Genomic DNA, 7757 nt, shown 5'->3' on the forward strand with positions numbered 1-7757 from the left:
TTCCATCTTTTTGGAAATTTTTCGATAGTCACCTTTCGAGTGGATTATCTCTCAATGACAATAACCGTAGATGGAATTGTGATACATATTCTGAAAGAGCAACTCTTCTAGTAATAAATCGGAAAATTCTATGGAGCCTGATGGAGCCGTTCGGTCTTGACGATTATTCAATTGATTCCATCTTTTTGGAAATTTTTCGATAGTAACCTTTCGAGTGGATTATCTCTCAATGACAATAACCGTAGATGGAATTGTGATACATATTCTGAAAGAGCAACTCTTCTAGTAATAAATCTGAAAATTTTATTGAGCTCAATGCAGCCGTTCGGTCTTGACGATTATTTAATTTATTCCATCTTTTTGGAAATTTTTCGATAGTAACCTTTCGAGTGGATTATCTCTCAATGACAATAACCGTAGATGGAATTGTGATACATATTCTGAAAGAGCAACTCTTCTAGTAATAAATCTGAAAATTTTATTGAGCTCAATGCAGCCGTTCGGTCTTGACGATTATTTAATTTATTCCATCTTTTTGGAAATTTTTCGATAGTCACCTTTCGAGTGGATTATCTCTCAATGACAATAACCGTAGATGGAATTGTGATACATATTCTGAAAGAGCAACTCTTCTAGTAATAAATCTGAAAATTTTATTGAGCTCAATGCAGCCGTTCGGTCTTGACGATTATTTAATTTATTCCATCTTTTTGGAAATTTTTCGATAGTAACCTTTCGAGTGGATTATCTCTCAATGACAATAACCGTAGATGGAATTGTGATACATATTCTGAAAGAGCAACTCTTCTAGTAATAAATCTGAAAATTTTATTGAGCTCAGTGCAGCCGTTCGGTCTTGACGATTATTTAATTTATTCCATCTTTTTGGAAATTTTTCGATAGTCACCTTTCGAGTGGATTATCTCTCAATAGCAATAACCGTAGATGGAAATGTGATACAGATTCTGAAAGAGAAACTCTTCTAGTAATAAATCTGAAAATTTTATGGAGCTCGATGGAACTGTACGGTCTTGACGATTGTTCAATAAATTCCATCATTTTGGAAATTTTTACGTATAATCACAATTGAAGTTTGCAAATAAAAGCTCGAAGGTTATCTTCAAAAATGAATATATTTGCGACGTTCTCAAATTTTTCAGCAAGTTTGTATTGACTGTACTACTGATTCTATTCACTAACGCCATCTATTAAACAGTTTGGTCTGAGAGCAGCGCTTAAATCATAAATGAAAAAACTGTAAATCATTCAAGGACTTAATTTCCATGTTCTAAGTTCGCGGACCATATTTTGGCTTCTGCGGACCATTAGTTGGGAACCACTGGTTTAGATGATGGGATACCTACTTGTTATCTGCCTGATTCCGTTCTAGAAGTAGTCAAAATACAAAAAAAATAACCTAAACATTTGCATTTTTATCTCTACTAGTTGACAATTAATGAATTCTCACTAAATAGATAAATACCGACAAATATTCGTTATTATTTCTTTCTTCAATACTAACCACAACTTTACTGTCAATAGTATCAATAGGTATCCATTTCCACAGTTGTTCCTTATCAAAAGAGGGTCCTTAGCGTTGGTGAAAACGAAAACGTAATTTTCACTTGAATGAACTAGGTGGCTCTTAAAGTTAAGGGATTGTTGGTGGAAACCGTAGATAGAGGTGGAAACGGGCATCAGTAATATATTAAAGCGACACACGCGGTATCATAAGCAGATCGGATCTCGAACTGAAAGTGAACAACTGTTATTCTTTGCTTGACCAATTCTTGCTACCCTCATCAGCAGATCATACTTGAATTGAAATATCCTCCTGCGTTTGGCCTTGGAGACCGTAGATGTACTACGCCCCCATCGATCATGCACGCAAGTTTCACTTGTCGGCATGGAAGTCGTTATTTTTATGTCATCTCATTCTGTCACAAGTGCCATTTGTGTGGGATCACACAAGGAATCCATCATTGTAAGTTATATCTTCCCGGAGAACGGAATCGAAATATTGTTTTTCATGGAGTGTTCGAGGATGATTGAAAAGCGGAAAAACTCGTGCCGTGACGAATCTATAAGGGATCTATCACTCACTCCAATGGATGTGTTTCGTGTTGAGCAAGACACATTCGGGAAACGGATCGGCATGGAATAAGAATAGAGGCGTATATGGCACATAACAGGGATATCGGGATATTCAGTCTTATGTTTTGAATTTTTCAGGATAAGCTATAACTGTATTGGATGCTGATTGAAAGTTCCCTACTATAATTGAAGTAGCATAAATGGTTCAGATCATTGATCATAGAATTCATCAAATTAACGATGATCCTTTCATTTTAAATAACGTTTTTGAATCTGTCAGAAGGAGATGGTGATAAGTATTTGGTGCAAAGAGCAGAAATTTTGCGGCAGCTGCTCTAATTATTGGCGAATCCAAAAATCTACACGACCTGTGCCGACTGAATTACGAAACTACTTTGTCAGTACTTCAAAGTCAAAACAAGTCTTATTTCTTATGTTTTCTCTTATCTCACGTTGTCGAACAAAGTATTATAATTATTATTTGGAGAAGTTACATTGGGATTATTGTCTGAGTTTCTGAATAGAAATATTGATTTCGAAAAAATATTGGAAGAGGTATTTATACCAGTGCTTTCAACTGGCAGGAGTTAGGTTAAACGATTTTTCTTTGCGAGAGTTTTCTGCTTAATTCAATTGATGATTTAGAAATACAATTTCATAATTTTCATACTTCCAAATGAATGCTTTTCTCATCTGTAGAACTTGTTCCACGAGTTGAATCATATTTATGTCTCTTGAGATTTCAGTATTAGGAATACCTATTCATAATTGAAATATTTTAAATAGAAATTTTAAAACTTTCACATAAACGTTCTACTTATCAAGATGTTTAGTTTCTACCTCCTTCACAAACTCAGTGTATGCTACCTCAACATTATTACCTAGGTTTACTTCAAGAAAGCATTTGTGTCTAGGTACAGTGCATCACCAATATCATCGCTCGATTTTATTCCACAATTCATCCCTTTCAATAGAAGTATTTCCAAAGAATGTTGATCTTTCTTTAAGAAACTAAATCAATCAATTCACTGCCGATAATTGCCATAAAAATCTTTTTTTACTAGAAAAACTCTGTTAGGCCATACAAATCTCGAAAAGAGTACTGACAAACGTCAAAGTTTGTTTACATTTCGCAGCGCCCTGAACGGTAATTGGATTTGCGAATAGAGAACTCTGAAACCTGAAACTCATACTAATAAAAATCATGTAATTCAGTTTCTTCATCAGTTTAGTTAAGGAATTTCATCCAGTATTGGCCATATCTATACAATATTTATAAGGAATTAAACATATTGAACATTTTGAATTTAATATCATATTCCTAATACAATAAAGATTGTTATCATTCTTAAGAAATATTTGTTCTTATAGTTTTACGAGGATGTATTGATATCTAGTTAGCCTAGACCAGTTCCATGCATAAAAAAAATATTTCGTTACCATAGCAACGAACAATAGCTCATTAGAAGTGTCAGTGTGAAGTTTGAGGTCAAAAAAGTAAACCAGAGTTACGCAATAAATTAAAAGAAAGAAGATGTCCACCGAAATTGTGAAAATCCAAAAATTGGAGTATCGAGCCATCATCAAGTTCCGTTATTTAAAAGGGTTAAGATGCAGGCAGATTTACGAAGATATGCTTAATACCCTTGGTATTGTCCTTCGTATGCGACCGTGGAAAATTGGACTGCAAGCTTTAAAAGAGGTTAATTTTCCATTGAAGATGATTACTGATCGGGAAGGCCAGTTTCTGTGTCAGTCGCCGAAAATATCGACGCAATTCATGACATGAGTTTATCAGACCGTCGAATTGGTCTAAAACGGATATCTGAAGCACTGAATATTTCATACGAACGCGTTCATCATATAGTTAACGTCAATTTGGACACGAGAAAAATTGATGCAAACTGAATCTCCAAATGTTTGAATGTTGACCAAAAGCGTGCAAGGGTAGAAGCATTGCGTTGGATCTGTGCTCGATTTGAAAACGATGTAGAGTTCTCAAACCGAATTGTAACTGTGGATGAGACTTGGGTACATTTCAACGATCCAGAAACAACGCAACAATCGATGAAATGGCGATACTCTGGTTCTCCAAAACCTAAGAAGTTTCGTGTCCAGAAATCTGCTGGAAAAGTTCTTGCTTGAGTTTTTGGGATTGCCATGGAGTAATCATGATTGATTTTTTGGATAAGGGTAGAACAATAACCGGAGATTACTATTCGACATTACTATTCACTCTACGGAAAAACATTTAGGAGAAAAGGCGCGGAAAGTTATCCAAAGGTGTTTTGTTTTTGCAGGACAACGCCACTGCACACAAATTTCATGTTGCCATGCAAAAAATTCGTGATTTAGGGTTTGAATTACTAGAACACCCGCCTTATTCAACAGATTTGGCTCCATCCGACTATCATTTCTTTCCTCAACTGAAAAAAGTTCAAAAGGTCGTAAATTTTCTTCCATTAAGGAGGTACTAAAAACTAAAAGCTGTTGAGGTTTGGTTTGCAGAGCAAGAAGAAAAATTTTTGTTGTTGTAGGTTCGCTGTAATAAATGTATCCAATTAAGAGGAGAATATGTTGAGTAATAATATTTTTACATTGAAATTGCTTGGTTCTATAGTAGGCTAAGAATTTTTCAATATATCCTCGTGTATTCCAACGTTGAAGAAGAACTTTTCAATAATTGATCATATCAATTTCCTTCCACAGAATGAGAATTTCCTATATAATCACGGATCACTGAACGACTCCCTCAAGATAAATGAAAGGAAAATACATCTGGCGTATAAAAAGAGGCAATCGAAATGATACATTACTGACACTCACAACAAACACTTGTTTTGGAAATACGCCCCCCTTTGTTAGGGTAGCAAGGGATCTATTCCCCTTCTATCGAATAGTGATATATAACTACGAAGGTCAGCTTTACTAACATATAAATGGATTACAGAAGTGAGATAATGAAGGTGGGTGTTGAGTCTAGTCTTGAAATGTACATAAGGGGATGTGAGAACATTGGTTTCATAAAAGTCTATTGCTTCTACAGTGTAGATAGACAGGTATATGATATAGAAGTAATCTGACCACACAACCAGAAAATCACAAGAAAACCAGATGAAATATTTTTCTGATACAACCATTTGATCAGAAAAAGGCTAATTCTTTTTAGACCTAAATAGACTCTAGAAGACGCTTTCCAAAATTGTCAAGGGGGTTTCAGGAAAAATAAAAATTGTTGTGATCAGGTTCTAAGCCTCACCACTTTCATTGAAGCAGGTTTCAATGATAAACCAAAAACAGAAACAGCATTTGTAGATTTATATGCAGCATATGACACAGTAGGGGAGGATGGTTTTTTTTTTCAAACTTTATAGACAATTGAAGTGTGGAAAGATGGTTCACTGTTCGCTTACTAGCAAAAAATGCTGCTAAAAGGTTTCGTGTTTTTGTGGATGATAATAGTAGTAATTTAACGGTCTTCCACAAGGATCAGGTAACTTTTCAATTTATATCTGTGCGATATCCTTACTACTACTTCTGGGAGATTTATATACGCTGATGATATTGCCCTTGCTATCCGTCATTCTGATCTTAGATGTATAGAGAATAATCTAGAATTTTTTTTTTACAAAGGAACACAAACGTGTAATACATTACCCAAAACAGTGGAACAGGAGGAACAGAAACAAAACAGGAATTACTTTTTCGAGTAGCGTCTGTAACGATACGATCGTTACAATTTTTTCTTTTTGAAATTCAAATTTATTCATTACATATTTGTTGTACGGCCACTGCATTTGTACGTGTATCGAAGAATTCAGATTTGCAGATGGGCGCATGTTTTCAATCTGATAAGATATTAATCGGTTATTCGAAGATTTTATTCTTTCTTTTCTGCTTTGTCTGGTGAATGAAATAAGTCATCAGAGTTGAGTTCTTGATATAGATATTTTTTGGTATCAAATTTTGAGATTTAGTTAGTACTTCATAGTTTCTATTGGTTTAGTGAAACTCAATTAAAAATTGAGGTAAGATGCCTTTATATTTTAAAATATATGTATATTTTTTTTTTGTTTTTACAATCTCCTCTGCCCAACAAAGATTTTTTTTTCAAACGAAATTCGATTCATCCTTGCCGTTCAGGTTCATTTTCATTCGCTTCAAAATTAATTTTTTTATAGATTTCATTATTCAGATCATTTTCATATTCAAAATCTCACGCCATATAAAATAAATCTTCACTAAAGTGTTCCCTTCAATTCAATTCACTCATTAAAAATTTTTCATTCCATATTCATAATTCAATGTAACGGTTAAAATCAGTTCCAATTTTATTTGCTAGATTATTATTATTTTATTTTTGAAAAATGGCTGTCGATTCACATATGTAATTTTTTATACTTGAGTACACAACTTTTTATGCGAAACATGGACGGCAAGGACAATAATATGTTCTACTGAACGGTCTCTGAAAGAAATTAATTTTACAGTTTTTGGGTGAAGCCCAGATTTTCGATTTATATTTCCAAGTTGAACTTCGTTGACCAACATCCAACTTCGAAGAATCAATCACACCTGAAAACTGTGGTGATCAGAACCTGGAAATCCTTATATGGTGCTGTGTACAGTATCGTACCAAATCAGATGGTTCTTCCTGCATAGGAGCACTTCACCTGGATTTTAATTGCTAATGGAAGTATTCTGTTATATATTTTGTTATTTCATTCGATATCCAATTTATATAATTTCGTATGCTCTATTTCATTTTGCATTTGAGACATTGCGCTTCGAAGCTATTCATAATAATTTTCATTGTTTAAATCCAATTGTAAGCAGCTATTTTTCAATATTTCACTCTTAACTTTTTATTCTAATTTGAGCAATTTAGTCTATCTTATTAATAAATCTCTGAAAGTGGATAAATTTGTTTTTGTGTGGGAACCAAAGCCTTCGAAATTGCTTTCTATTTTGAAAATAGGTTCCGGGCTAGCTACAACCTATTAACCCCGACCACCTCTCCGACTGAAGCTAGTAACTAACAGATCTCTGAAGAGAGGAAAAACACTTAATTGGTTACACGTCTGCGTTCTTAGATAAATGAACCCTTAGGTATGGTACAACTCTTTCCTTAATTCGAATGTAAGGAACAAGGACATTCGGCAGTCTGCATGGAATACGTGCTCCATTTTCAATCAAGAATTAGTTACTGATCCCTCTAATAGAGTTCTAGGTTTTTATCTTTCCATGAAAATATGAGGTTTTTTGAATCGTATAAAAACAGGCCACGGACGTTGCATTAGTATGCTTTTCCTATCAGAAAAAACCATAAATCTAGTTAATCGTTGTACCATTCATAAATTTCAGGATGGTTTTAGTGCAATTCATGCAGTTTCCGAATCTTTCTTGAATTGGGTTGGAAATTTTAGGTCAATCTGGCATATATAGGGTTTTTCAACAAGAACTTTGTTTTGTAAATCAAAATAAAACAATAAATTCAGATGACAATTATTCAAATTTTTATTTTATTCAGAAAAGGTTTGGCAATTATGAATGGAAAATGATATCTTATAAATGTGCAAAACAACCACGGTTACAGATGTCGATTCTTTCATCAAAGTTTTTAATCGTTTAATCGTTAATTTTCGACAAAGTGGTGGGCACAT

At 34.0% G+C, this 7757-nt stretch overlaps 1 long non-coding RNA gene across 1 annotated transcript; it reads left to right on the forward strand.

Moving 5' to 3' along the window:
* Positions 1-5892: 5892 nt before the first annotated feature.
* Positions 5893-7013, forward strand: LOC123317924. The gene is made up of 2 exons (XR_006538221.1): positions 5893-6122; positions 6585-7013. It is a non-coding gene; the product is annotated as an uncharacterized LOC123317924 (long non-coding RNA).
* The last annotated feature ends 744 nt before the right edge of the window (positions 7014-7757 follow it).

This window comes from Coccinella septempunctata, chromosome 1 (genome assembly GCF_907165205.1).
Source record: "Coccinella septempunctata chromosome 1, icCocSept1.1, whole genome shotgun sequence".
In the NCBI taxonomy this organism is placed as follows: Eukaryota; Metazoa; Arthropoda; class Insecta; order Coleoptera; family Coccinellidae; genus Coccinella; species Coccinella septempunctata.